The sequence below is a fragment of the Hypanus sabinus genome, chromosome 20 (assembly GCF_030144855.1).
Source record: "Hypanus sabinus isolate sHypSab1 chromosome 20, sHypSab1.hap1, whole genome shotgun sequence".
Taxonomy (NCBI): Eukaryota; Metazoa; Chordata; class Chondrichthyes; order Myliobatiformes; family Dasyatidae; genus Hypanus; species Hypanus sabinus.
In genome coordinates this window covers 53,313,271-53,328,308 of record NC_082725.1, presented here as the reverse complement: position 1 = coordinate 53,328,308, position 15,038 = coordinate 53,313,271, and the positions used below count along the sequence as shown (strand labels likewise).

At 44.5% G+C, this 15,038-nt stretch overlaps 1 protein-coding gene across 4 annotated transcripts in view; it reads right to left on the bottom strand.

The window, feature by feature from the left end:
- ripor2 (RHO family interacting cell polarization regulator 2) overlaps positions 1–15,038 on the bottom strand; it is a 215,778-nt gene that overhangs the window by 127,013 nt on the left and 73,727 nt on the right. The window lies entirely within an intron of this gene.

Here is a 15,038-nt window from a genome sequence, read left to right as displayed (position 1 = left end):
CTATGTGCCTGTCTGGACACGCCCCCTGCTGACTGCTCCTGTGGCTCCTCCCACAGGCCCCTGTATAAAGGCGATCTGAGGCCTGACGCTCGGCCTCAGTCTCCAGGACATTGTATGATGGACACTCACTCCTGGTTCCTTCTTCCAGTCAATAAAAGCCGATATCTCACCTTACGTCTCAGTGTGAGTTATTGATGATGCATCAGTACGGTCAGTACTGGGTTTATCTGCCTGTGAGAGACTGAATTTGGTGAAAAGAGTCTTAGTCCTAGACAGTGACAGAGTCAGAATACAGTGACTTGATGAAAGAGTAAGAGAGAACAGAATTTGATCCCACACGGCAAAAGTAAAAGAAGTCATAAAGAGAAATCCCAGACCCATCCCTTTGTTACCAGCATCTGACTAAGCATTGCCACCTAAACCAAACTTGCCGGTACAGTACAGTACTGGTCTGAAGCCAAAGAGTAACAAGAATCAGAATCCAATTGAAGAAGTGAAAACACAAGTGAAGGAATTGAGAAGTTTTATTGAAATGATGAAGTCTCAGCATAAAAAAGAGATTACACAGTTAATGAATGAATTGCGATTTCTTCTCAGACCTCAAGAAAGAGCCAATGTCAGAGTTTCCATTAACTGATGCAGACCAAATGAAAAATGGAAATAACAACGAAACACAAGAACTGTGTGAACTACTGAGAAGGTCTACTCGTGTTCATAAACCCCCAGAGAGAATGATAGAGACATTAAATTATGCATTTGTTTTGATTAATGTTGCTATTTGACAATAATCCAAGTAGAGCTGATGATTGAACACTGAACCTCCATTCAGGTGCTTCTTAAATATTGAAAGCCTGGGCCCAAAACATGGCTGCCAAAGAGCAGATTGGTCCTGAATCTTTAAAGGAGCGGCAACAGCTGTCCTTTATCCAGAGGGTTAGAGCATCTAAACCATGGAAGCTGGCACGATTGCATGTGTATCCTAGCAGAACACCCTCCCCTACAGCCGACTCCCGGCGACCCTGCTTGAAAGAGGTCCCTTTCAGGATCCCAGCATCATTCCTCGGGTCTGACTCCTTCCTAGTCCACCAGCAACTACCAAACAACACGAACAGTTTGTGAATCCAAAATTCTTGTCACGGTGGAGACTTGTTCCCCATCAACGAATCTGGGTGACGGTGGAACTGATGGTGGAAAGACTAAAGGACTGATGTTTACAGGTTTTAGCTTGGAAATGTGGAAAGTGGGATTGATTTTGAGGTTCTTGGGGAGCTGCAAGGTGTAAGCCACTGGGTTTACTTTTTTTGAGAACCTTGAAGGGTCAGATGAACTGGGCTCCAATTTCCTAGACTCTACCTGGACAGGCCAATCTGAAGTAAACAGCCAGACCTGTTGTCCAGGCTGAACTGTAATCTGACACAACGTCCACTGGAAAACCATGGATTCTGAAGACCTGGTGCAGGTCAACGTTGCCATCTATGCCAGAAATGGTAGTCTGTCCAAGGCGATGAATCCTCAGGCCTTCGAAAAACGATCAACAATTATCTTGCTGTGAAAGGTGGGCAAAGTTAAGATGGTGCTAAACGGTGACTCCTTTGCTTCCATCTTCGGAAACAGCTTTATTTCTATCTTTGATGCCTCTTTTTTTTCTTTTTCAGAGTATGGATGGGGGGGTGGTTCTTTCAAAGATCCTGACCTGGAGTTACACTCTGACTTCAGCTTTTTGTGGGAATGGGACCTGCTCTCAGGGTCTCACGACTGGCAGCTTTTAGATATCCCAACGACGCAGCTTGGAAGATAAGTGCATCTTCAGGGTTCTGGGGTCTCGTGGCTCTGGGGATGGGCTGATTCTAGGCCAGTGCCCCGACTGAAGTGTTGCGGGTGAACATGGAACATCGGGAGAAACAGGTTGGCTGCCGAGGGTTGTGTGTCTGGACAGCTACACTTTTTTAGTGCAGACTCTCTAGGCGCAGAGCTCAGAAAAAGCGATGCAACAAATTTTTTATATCATAAATCAGCAAGTCAGTTGTTATGTGTCCCCTCTCGCTGTGAAATGAGGATACCTTTTTCTCCCTTATTAGGGAAAGAGAGAGAGCCTGTCAAATTACCGGGTGAATGAGTAGTTTTGGGGTACTGCAAGTCTGTGTCTTTGCTGCACATTAGAGTGCTCGGTGGAGGGGGCAGATGCTTTTTTGCTGGTGGAGGTGGGGGAGGGTCGCTGCTGCTTGTGCGTGGGATGGGGGAGCTGGGGGAAGCTTTGGGGTTCTAACTTTTTAACTATCATTCATTCTTTGGGGCACTCCTCTGTTTTTGTGAATGTCTGCGAAGAAAAAGAATTTCAGGATGTATAAATTTCTCCGACATGAAACCTATTGATAATGGTCTACCCCTTGGGAGAAAGAAGACCTGCGACAAAGTCCACGGAGAAGTACGCCAATGGCCTGTCTGGAACAGGCAGAGGGTGAAGGAGCCCTTGAGGTTGGAGAAAGGACTCATTGTTTCAGGCGCACACTTCGCATGCCTGCACATAATGTCAGACCTCTCTCGCCATTCCACACCACAAGTATCTTCTCTTGATGAACTCATGGATCCTGGCAATCTCTGTGTGAGTGGTCATTCTCGATGCATGTCCCCATTGATGTACCTGAGACCAGAAGGAAGTTAGGATGACCTGGAGAGTCGTTCTGAGGAATCTCCCCTTGCGCCTGGGCTTTGCAAAAAGGAGCGTTGATTCCCCAATGAATTGGCGCTATCACCTTGGGTTGGGGCAAAATGCTGGCAGGCTGGTCTGCTCATTCAAGTTCATCGAAATGATGGGAGAAGGCATCTTGTTTCTGGTTTTTTGACCCCAGTCGATAGGTTGGGATGAAATTAAAGCGGTTACAGAAAAGAGACCACCTGGCCTGCATGGAATTCAGAGTCCCGGCCTCCTGAATCAAAGCCAGGTTCTTTTGGTCTGTCCAATGAGAAAAGGGCTCTTAGCCCCCCTCAAGCCAGTGACGCCATTCCTCCAAAGTCAACTTGACCACGAGCAGCGTTCTATTCCCTATTTCATAGTCCACCTCTACCAGGGAGAGCTAACTGGAGAAAAATGCATATGGGTGCAGTTTACTGTCTCAAGGTGTCCATTGAGATAACAGTGCACCCACTCCAATATCCCTGGTGTCCACCTCCACGAGGAAGGGAAGGTCCGAGTTAGGTGAACCCAAAATGGGAGATGTTGTGAACCGTTGTTTGCGCTCTGCAAAAGCAGCCTCCACTCCAGTAGTCCAAACAAAAGGGCCCATGGATTTCTTAGTCAGAGCTGTCAGCGGAGCTGCCACTTAGCTGAGGTTCCTGATGAACTTCCGATAAAAGTCGGCAAATCCTAGGAATCTTTGAACTTGTTTCACATTGGGTGATTGTACCCATTCTCTGACTGGCTGGGTCTTAGTAGCGTTCATCTTGAGATTACCATTAAGGATGATAAAACTCAACAGTAAAATAGTGGTCACGTGAAATTTGGACTTCTCCAACTTGACGTAAGGTCCATGGTTTAGTAGCTTCTTGAAAATGTCCCTGATGTGAGTGAAGTGCTCCTCCATGGACTTTGAGAAGATTAGGATATCAAGTAGATGAAAGCATACATATGGAGAGCATCCTAGAGCACGTCATTTATAAAGGCCTGGAAAACTGCTGGTGCGTTGAATGCAATTGGTGTGTTGAATGCAGTTTTCCACTCATTGCCCTCTTTTATGCAGACCAGATTGTATGCACTCTGCAAATCTAGTTTTGTGAATACTTTTGTTCTTGTAGAATCTCTGGAGAGTCTGGGGGTTTGAGCACCACACCAAAAACATATCCTCTTGCAATGACAGGGCCACGCAATGATCCTCCCTTCCTTCTGGTTCTCAGAAGGGTTATGCTGGGATAGTCAAGGGTGCCCAAGGATCGATGATATTGAAACTAAAGTCCTCCACATGATCCTCAACCGCAAGACCGATGTCTGCTGCTGGGTCTGCCCAGAACCAAGACAGTTGCAGACATGGGCTGGTTCAACTCCTGCAGTGGTATGTCGAGCCAATGGGCGGTCCCCAAGTCCAGGAAATTACCATCTCCTCAGGGTCTACAAAAGCCTTCACCACTCTTTGGTCCTTACCTCAGGAGATCCATCAGATTCCAAGGGACTGGGAGTAGTGGCTACTACCATCACAGTCTTTCTGACACTGCATTGTCTTAGCAGTTCTCCCAATGGCTGCAGCTTTGGACATTTGGCCCACAGGTGACCTGCTTTCCTGCAATAATGGCAGCCACCTCGACTCCGACATCAGGACCTCTCATTGGCAGAGACTCTCATGCAGCTGCATTGCAAGGGCTCGACAGGATACTGAGCAGGAGATGTGCTGTTTTTTGTCCAAGATCGAAGAGTCAAACTACAATGCTTTGTGTCCAGGCTCAACCTAGCCCTCTTTGGCCTCTTGAAGAAGTCCCACTTTCACTCTGCCAGACAATTACTGAGGTGGATGGATTGGTCAATCAGAACCTCTAAGTCCTCTGCTGGCTCTCCCAAGCCAAATGCATCCTTTAGTTTGTCTCTGAGTCCAGTGGGGTATAGAATGGCCAAGGTTTCCCTGTTCCAGCCACTTTCTTGAGCCAAAATCCAAAACTTGATAGTCAGCCATTGACCGTCTGCCCTGATGTACCTTCCTCGGCCTGCTCTGGTGGGGTGTTGGAACACCCTCCTCTTGGTGGCCGTGAACTCCTCCAAATCCAGGCAAATCTCTGACCTTTGTTTCCAGTGCACGGTGGCCGAGGCCAGGGCTCTCCCAGTCAGGAGAGAGATAATGAAAGCCACCTTTCCTTGCTGCAAAGGGAACCGGGATGCCTGGAGTTCAAACACCAGTGAAGCCATGGCAAGAACCCAGGACTCAGTCGAATCTCTCCAAGGATGGATAACGTATCAGCTCCACAGAGCAACTAATAGCCTCACCCGAGTGACTCTGGCATCCTCCTTGCAAAAGTTGGCACATGGCGACCTTGAAGTCGTATATCTCCACTCTTTGTCTAGAAATCCTCCTGTTGTGTCTAGCCACAGCAGACAAAAGGCTCTGATGCCCCATTGGGTCCATGCCTGGCTCAATTGTACTGTGATGAGAGACCTAGGCGAGGATGGTTAGATCCAAGTGCTAGAGTATCCAAGGCTGGAGTCAAGGCACGATACGAGACTGAAACAAAAGCGGAATATTAAACTAGATGTTGGACGATAATCCAAGTAGAGCTGACAATTGAGCACTGAACTTCCATTCATGTGCTCCTTAAATATTGAAATCCTGATACCAAAACATGATTGCCAATTAGTCAGTCCTTAAAGGAGCCATGCCAGTTATCCATATTCCGGACAATAAGAACATCTAAACCCCGGAAGCTGGCATGGTTGTGTGCGTATCATGACATCACTGTCACATAACTTGCATGGTGTGTTCCTCATGAGGGTACTCAAACCTTTGATAAATCTTACAGATCTTCAGGCATCATACATGCACACACACAAATACACAAAAACCACACGCAGAAACACATGCACACAAACATGCATTCAGAAACACACAAATATACAGACATATACTGTAAATACACACACACACACACACACACACACACACACACACACACACACACACACACAAACCTGTAGTTCATTTATTCGCTTTCGTCTCTCTTCCTGTTCAAGGAAAACAAAGCACCTTCACAGCTGGACAAGGACCCCTCCCCCTATTAACATCCACTATCCTTCCCAGTTGACGAACTGGTTCCCCTCCATGTTGAACGATACTTGGAAGAAGCACTGAAAGTAGCAAGGTTAGAGAATGAACACTGGGGAGGGACTTAACACCCGTTAGTGCCACCACAGACTGAGCTGGCCAGGCATTAAAGGTCAGTGCTGCCATACTTGGGGTGGTGGTGGGGGCGGGGGGAGCAGATAATTTGTGGAACATTATGATGAATAAATCTCCTCAAAGATGGTATGGCCCAGCAGCACAGTGGCAAGGCTGAAGCATTGCCAGAAGGTTCTGCCAGAGGTGCCTCAGCTGCCTCCTGCACTTCCTCCATCACTGTGGCAACAATGGGATCACGGCGTTAGGAGATCTTGGACAGGCAATGGCATGTGAAGACAGTAGACTATTCACATGGATATTTAATCAACAATGCATTGGCTTTACTCTTGAATGGATATGCAAGTATAGTTCGGATGATTACTTTATTTTATATTATAGAGATATAACACAGTATAGGCCCTTCCAGCCCTTCAAGCTGTGCCACCCACCTCTCCCAATTTTAACACAAGCCTAATCACAGGACAATTGACAAAGACCAATTAACCTAGCAGCTGGCACGTAGTTGGACTGGGGGAGGAAACCAGTCCGCCTAGAAGAAACCCACTCAGTCATGAGGAGAACTTATAAACTCCTTAAAGGCATTGAAGCCAGGTCACTGGTACAGTAAAGCATTGTGCTAACCACTACGTCACCGTGCTGCCCCATCTAGTTGCGTTTTGGGAACTGGGCAGGTAGTTACTGACATGATGATCAGCAGAGGGAAGATGAAACAGGAACTATGGTGGACCTCACTCTGGAACGAGGACGAAGGTAGCAGGTGAACCAACACCACCAAACGCGCTCAACCATACAGCGGGAAGCCACTGCCTTCCACTGCTGTACGTGTGTTGAAGACACTGCCACAGTGTTGTATTTGTGTATTATATTTGACACATGGACCAAGATTTAGTGAAGCATTTGTCATCCATACAGATTAATTCATTACAACAGTGAACTGAAGTAGAACAAGGTAAAATAATGACAGTTAAATACAGAGGAAATGCACTGCAGGTAGACATAAGGTGCAATGAGATAGATTGTGAGGCTGAATCTATCTTATTGTACATTCAATACTCAAATAACAGTGAGATAGAATCTGTCCACAAGCTGGCATTACACGTTTTCAAGTTTTTCTGTCTTCAGGCTGATGGGAGGGGGAGCAAAGAAAATGCCTGGGGTGGGTGGGCTGTTTGATCGTGCTGGCCACTTTACTGAGGCAGGGGCAGGTGTCGACAGAGTCAGTGGGGGGGGGGGGCTGGTTTCTGTGGGGTGTTGAGTTGTGTCCACAGTTATCTGCAGTTTTTTGCACTCATGGGCATAGCAATTGCCATAACAAACCACGGTGTATCCAGATAGGATGCATTGATAAACGTCGGTGAGTTTCAACAGGATGTGCCAAACTTCTTTACCATTCCCCCACCACCCTGAGGAAGTAGTGGTACTGTTGAGCTTTGATAGCTGTGCTACTATAACTAACTTTCGGGCAGATGGGGCTCATCGGCCTTGCTTGGCAGCTCATCCAGGAGAAGGAAAACTGATCTGAAACCTCCGTTGCCTTGCAGCTATACCCACTCACTGGGGAGACTTCGGGAGTAAAATCCGAGGGGAAAACCCAGAGCTGGAGTCCCTAAGGCAGTCCTACATTGATTTCAGTGCCAACTAGCAATTCCTGCCATGCTGCTGGTACTAAACTGTATCAGTCTCGGCCATTCCTTTGGGCTCATAAGAGACTTGGAGCTTGCTACATGGGCAGCAGCTTCCTCTCCATATCATACTGCCCAGGCTTGCATATCTAGACAACTAGGACACAATATCCACGGTCAATTCTGACCGATGGAGGCCTCAGTCAGTAGTTATGGTGCAGCAAGATTTTGATTCCATAGGAACAAGGCCAGGTCGTCCAGCATTTTGAGCCACAGGAGAAGTTGAGAAGTAAATGAAGAGCCATGGTATTGGAGGAAAAATATTAGCATCCCATAGAAAACAGACAGTTGGGATGAAAAGGTCCTTTTCAGACTGGGAGGATGTAATCATGGCATACCCCAGAGATTAGATATTTTCCTTCAATATATACTGTTTATATTAGTGACTGGAGGAGGGAATGAAATGCAAACTTTCCAGGTGTGCTGATAATACTAAGATAGGTGGAAGGGTATGTTGTAATGACAACATTGTGATCATACAATGGGATATAGATAGAACTACTCACTGGGCAAAAAATACTGTTAAATGGAGCTTAATGCAAGGAAGTGTCAGGTTGTATACTTTAAAAGAGGAAGCAAAAGGCAGATTATTATCTAAGTGGAGAGAAACCGAGAATGAGTGAGGTTCCGAGGAATCTAAGTGTTCTAGTTCTTAAATCAATGAGTCAACAGGCAGATCGAACAAGTAGCTAGGAAGGCAAAGAGGTTGGAATTTAAAAATAGAGAAGTTCTGTTAAATGTGCACAGAGTGTTGGTGAGGCCACACCTGAAATACTGCACCCAAGGTACAGTAGCTTCAGAGGCAGTCCGAAGCAGACACACCTGGCTAATTCCTGGGATGAAAGAGTTGTCCCATCAAGAGAGGCTGGACAATTTAAGAGAGGGACCTTAACAAATGCTTTTTGACAGTCGCATTACACCACAACCAGTGGTTGTCCTTTGTCTATTCTACTAGGTCTTATCCTCAAGGACAGCAGGGTAATGCAGTTATAAAATGGTCTATGATGATTAGAACTGACTTGGTGGGCCAAGGTGTTGCTATGCTGAATTACTCAATGGCCTTATACTTCACGATCAAGATGGTGTGTTGCATCTATGCAAATCTCCAGGGCTATCTTTACACTTATAGATGGCAGATATCACACAGGTGCTAAGGCAATGTCGCTTTGTGTGTTTCTTGATATTTCACATCGTGATTGCAGTGTTTAGTTGGTGGAGGAAGGAAAACATCAGGTTAGTAAATGTCATACTTCTATGCAGCATTATTCTACTATGTAGAATGCTAGATCTCAAGATCATTGATTCTTTTAAGAAATAATTCAATGGACATTTGAACAAGATTAATTTGTCATGACAGTGGAAGGAACTCTACTGCTGGAATTGAATTGACTTTTATTACTTACATCCTTCATATACATGAGCAGTAAAAATCCTTATGTTACGTCTCCATTTAACTGTGCAATGTGCAATTATATTAATTTATTATAAATATTATATACACCAGGATAGTTAATATAACATAGAAGTACAGTTGCGTCAGCATGAATTAAGCAGTCTGATGGCCTGGTGGGAGAAGCTGTCCTGGACCCTGTTGGTCCTGTCTTTTATGCTGAGGACCCATTTCTCGGATGGTAGCAGCTGGAACAGTTTATGGTTGGGGTGACTCAGGTCCCCAGTGAACCTTCGGGCCCTTTTTACACACCTGTCTTTGTAAATGTCCTGAATAAAGATTGAGAAGTTCACATCTACAGATGTGCTGGGCTGTCCACACCACTCTCTGCAGAGTCCTGTGATTGAGGGAGGTACAGTTCCCATACTAGGCAGTGATGCATCCAGTCAAGATGCTCTCAATCGTGCCCCTATAGAAAGTTCTTAGAATTTGAGGGGCATACCAAATTTCTTCAACCGTCTGAGGTGAAAGAGGCGCTGTTGTGACTTTTTCACCACACAGCCGATATGTACAGACCACATTTGATGTTTATGCCGAGAAAAAGCTGTTCACCCTCTCAGTTCCAGATCCATTGATGTCAATAGGGGTTAGCCTGACTCCATCCCTCCTGTAGCCCACAATCAACTCATTTGTTTTTGCGACGTTGAGGGAGAGGTTGGATAGCATCAGCAAAGAGATGACAAGTCATCAGTTGTTGATTCTGCCACTACCAAATGACAAATGGCTGAAGGAATTCAATGAGTTTAGCAGCCTCTGTAAAGCCAATGAGATGGCGGCTGTTTTGGGTTCAAACCTTGTGTCAGGTCTTGAGCCAAAATGTCAACCCATCATTTGTCTCCACAGATGCTGTTTGGCTCTTGGTGTTTTTCCAGCTGTTCAAATACTCCTCCAGAGTCCAGCAACTGCAGCCATTTGTGTGTCCATTCTTTACTGTTCCTAATTTACTCTTACGCAGAGTACTGATGCTTGCCTCTCTTTATTTCATCCATTTATCCTTGTTCTGTATCATTGCAAAACAGCTGTACAAAATTCATTTGCCTTCCTTTAGAATTACAGCAATATGTTTGTTCCTCTTTAGCACTCACAGAAGTTTACACAAAGCATGAGAACGGAATTAGTGGTTGCCTTTACCTCACCACAAACCAACCCCACCCTTGTAGCACACGCCACACTTTGACAGAAAAGGAGCTGTTTATACTGGTATGCCATTCAAAAGATTGCTTCACTGTCACTCAATATTTTGGGGCACGTGGAATGGATTCCTTTTAAGCTGAGATATTTAAACAAATTTTGGAGTCTGGCAAAAAGGCTGCATTTTACTTCTAGCTTCTTAAGAAAGTGCAAGGGGAGGGAAACAAAGTTTGGATTGGGAGGTAAATTCAGGTGGAACTGAAGTCATTTCAGGAACTCCAAGTTCATAAAATTATTTGATTTCCCTTCTGAGCTACAATGCCCCACCATAGATCCTCCCAAGCCAGTATTTCCAGTCACTTCCCCATCTGTCACCAACGTGCAGCACCTCAACTTCTGTTCTTTCCAATCCTCCCTTCCTGATACCCTTCTGATCTCCTCTTCTCACCTCTACATTGTACCTTCCTCACGGTTTCAAGCCATTTACCGTCTACCATTACCTCATCCTCAACTCTTCATCAGTGCCATTTGGTTGAGGCCTACTACTGAAGTCTTTTCATTTTGGCTGTCAGTGGCCAGAGAATGGAAACAGAATATGCCAGTCAGGAGCTGCCATTGAATTCAGCAGGATTTGGGGTGGGGAGAGCAAGGTTGTGATGATGGAATTTATTAACCTTAAACCTGAACACCCACCATCACCTCCCTGGCTCCATAGTGGCATTAGTGCAAAAGTATCCAAATACTGGAAACTGCCAATTTGATTTGATTTTAATGAGTGTGAGAGGCTCAACAGACAAAAGTGACAGCTGACCAGTTATGGTGAAACTGAGGTATTGGTTGTAGTCATTTCTTTCACTGCAATTGACAGACTTGGCAGAAGAATTTGTTGAAAAATATCAGAAAACAAGAATAAACAGGAAATCGTTAGCAGGTTTCTCCACCTCTGCAGCCAGCATATATATCTCTTCTTTATTCAGAGGACCTGGCAACCAGAATTAGCAATTGTCAGTGAGCAACTGAATGAATTATTCTTTCTTATTATCTTGTGTTATTTTCAAGCAATCCACATCAAAATCATCAGCTGTTGTGTGCATCATGCCGCTACACAGAAATAGAAGTCCGAAATCAATCAATTACATATAGACTACAATTTCCTTTTGTTCCCTCATCATTCATTTCAAAGATTGCACCCATCATCAAGCCAAAGATAATCTTGTGATTCTGCAGCCTACGGTATCTGTATATGTATTGGTCTTTTAAACTCCTATTTTTATTCTTACAGATGTTTATGAGCAATCTTAGCAGAATTGAAACTGTGTAACTGACCATCAGGAAACCACTTCTGCAATGCTTCGGATACTGTTTCATGACTCCTGGAGATATCTCCGGGGTTCTCCTTTACCAAATTGTACTTTCTCTCAAATTTATTTGATCTAATTGACAAAAAGTTATGGTTTACAGAAGAAGGTCTCTGAACCCAACAGTCAACGTGCCCATTGAATCTCACACCCTACAGTTAATATTGTGCCTTAATTGTAGGTACTTTGCTTTGGAGTTTACACACCTTGTCTACCAGATTTTCCATAGAACAAGAAGTAACCGTGGAAACGCAAGAGGCTAGTGATATTGGAATCTGCATCAATCCATAAGATGCTGGAGGAACTCAGTGTGAGGAAAATTATCGAGAGCCTTCATCTGTACAAGGAGTCCCCAGATAGTGTCCCAACCCAAGACAAGAAATAACTGTGAATGTGTTTCTCAGGCTAAACTTGTTGAAGATTCATTTACATCATCTTCAGTCACAGAAATCATCTGGCCCAGACGAGGTACCTGGCTGAGTACTAAAGACCTGTGCTGATCAACTGGTTGGAGTGTCACCGATATCCTTAACCTCAGCAGTCTGAGGTACTCACGTCTTCAGGCAGGAGTCATTTATGTGTGGTAACCTGCCTCAATGGATATCATCCATTAGCACTTGCATCCGCTGGGATGAAGTGCTTTGACAGTGTAACCCTCTCACCAGGCTCGTATGCAAACTTGGCTCATTAGCTACCTCTGCTAACAGCTCAGCAGTGAGAACACCACATTTCATAAGCAATATACCTCTAAGGTCAGTACGATTTGGGGTTTAACCAAATAGGAACGTTTGTACAAATACTGTCCATACACAATTAGTGGTCAGCATGAAATAACAGATCAAACACTGCATAAAATCAAAAAGAGAGAATACTTTCTGATTTCAGCATTATCAAACAGTTATCAGGAAAAAGAAAAGGGCCCAATACAGTTAAACCAGCCCAACGTGCACATAATTGTTGAAGCTTGTCTCTTCCTAAACTGGGAATTCAGGTGTGTATCTCTTGCTCACGTGCTGGACACACAGTCTGCATGGAAGCACCCACTACATTTCCGAACCCCCCTGGAGGACTATCTGGAGAAAACTGGCTCTCTCTCTCAGAAGTGTTGTCCTTCCTCACTGGACCCATTTATCTGCACAAAGCACTTCTTGTAACCGGGTCTCTCTTTCCTTCGGCATCTTCCTTTCTGTCCCACTGCACAGCTTCAAAAGACCCCAAACTGGACTACTGTCCTTCAGAAAACCCTTCTTGAACCTTCTCTCACATCCCACAATCCTGATTGGCTGCTTTTCATACTCTTCATTGACTACGACTTGTCATTCATTGCTATCATCCCCTCAAATCTAATCAGTAAGCCTAAAGTCCTAGTCCTCTCTACCACCCTGTGCAATTGGATCTTCAATTTCCTCACTTGCAGACCCAGTCTCTTTAGATTGACATCAACATCTCCTCCACAGTCTCCCTCAGCACAGGTGCACCACAAGGCTGTGTGCTTAGCCCCCTGCTCTACTCGCTTTATACTTATGACCGTGAGGCTAAGTTCAACTCCTATGCCACATTTAACTTTGCTGACAACATCAATGTCATTGGCTGAATCAAGGGAGAAGACAACTCAGCACATATACTGTAGGAGGGAGACTGAAATTCTAGCTGAGTGGTGCCACAACAACCGCTCACTCAATGTCAGCAAGACCAAGGAGATGATTATTGACTTCAGGAGGTCCATGAGCCAGTCCTCATCAGGGGAGCAAAGTTGGAGAGGGTCCGCAACTTTAAATTCCTCGGTGTTATCATTTCAGAGGATTTGTTCTGGGTCCAGCCTGTAAGTGCCACTTTGAAGGAAGCATGGCAGCACCCCTACTTTCTTAGAAGTTTGCGAGGATTCAGCACTTCATCTAAAACTTTGACATCTAGCTAAATGTGTTGTGGAGAGTATATTGATTTGTTGTATCATGGTCTGGTATGGAAACACCAATGCCCTTGTATGGAAAAGCCTACAAAAGGTACTAGATATGGCCTAGTCCATCACAGGTAAAGCCCTCCCCACCATTGAGCACATTTATAAGGAATGCTGTTGCAGGAAAGCAGCATCCATCATCAAAGACACCACCATCCAGGCCATACTGTGTTCTCACTGCTGCCATTAGGGTGAAGGTATGGGAGCCTCAGGACCCACCCCACCAGATTGAGGAATAGGTATTACTCTTCAACCATCAGTCTCCTGAACCAGAGGGAATAACATCACTCAAAATCCTTCTCCTCACTCGCGCATCACTGAACTGTTCCCACTAAATGGCCCTACTTTCATGGATTCTTCATCTCATGTTCTCAATATTTATTGCTTACTTATTTATTATTATTATTATTATTATTATTATTATTTATTTTTTTCTTTTTTTTTGTTTTTGCAGTTTGTTGGGGTTCATTTGCATATTTGTTGTTTCCCGCCTTGTTGTGTGTGCTCTTTCATTAACTCTATTCTGTTTCTTGTATTGACTGTGATTGCCTGCAAGAAAACAGATCTCAGATTTGTATATGGTGGCATACATGTAGCTTGATAATAAATTTACTTTGAACTTTAAATTTTAATTACACAAGAGTTTATTTTGTGTACTGTATATAATCTCTGAGTAGATTCTAACAAAGCATGAACTAACACACATGCTATCCATTAGTTTTAATCCAAGATATTTCATCCTCCTAGCTTGTGGATCATACAATGTTTCAAGAACTGCTGGGGCTAAAACTGCAGGTCCATGTATCTCCTTACATTTCAATTCCCCTTCACCTGCAATCTCCTCCTCGATTGCAGCTAGAGTATGAAGATTAATCTTTTGCTATCCATTGCATCCATAATCAAAATCTTAACCTAGATCACTTCTTTCAGATGGCTAAAACATAGCAAAATGGGGAGCATAATGGCACAGCAAGTCGAACGATTGCCTCATAATATCAGAGACCTGACTCAATCCTGACCTCTAGTGCTGTCTCTTTAGAATCTGAACATCCTCCTCTCCCTGTGACTGTGTGGGTCCAGCAAAGTGATCTGGTTTTCTCCCATATCCTAAAGGCATGTGTGTGAGGAGGTTAATTATCCCCAGCGTGTGGATGAGTAGTGGAGTCTGCAGGAAGTTGAAAGTATATGTGACAATGTAGGATTAGTGTAAACGTGTGGCTGATCGTCAGCACAAGCTTAGACAGCCAAAGAGTCTGATAGATTGTAAGATATAAAACATAGGAGAAAAATTAGGCCAATCGGCCCATCGTTCGATCATAGCTGATGTATTTTCCATCTCAAATCCATTCTCCTGCGTTCTTCCTGTAACCTTTGATGTTCTTACTAATCAAGAAGCTATCAACCACTACCCAATGACACAGCCTCCACATCCATCTGTGGCAATAAATTCTACAGATTCACCACCCTCTGTCTTAAGGGGCATCTTTGTATTCTGAGGCTTTGCCCTCTGATCCTAGATTCTTCCACTACTGGAAACAACCTCTCTATGTCCACTCAGATGAGGCCTTTCAATATTTGGTAGGTTTC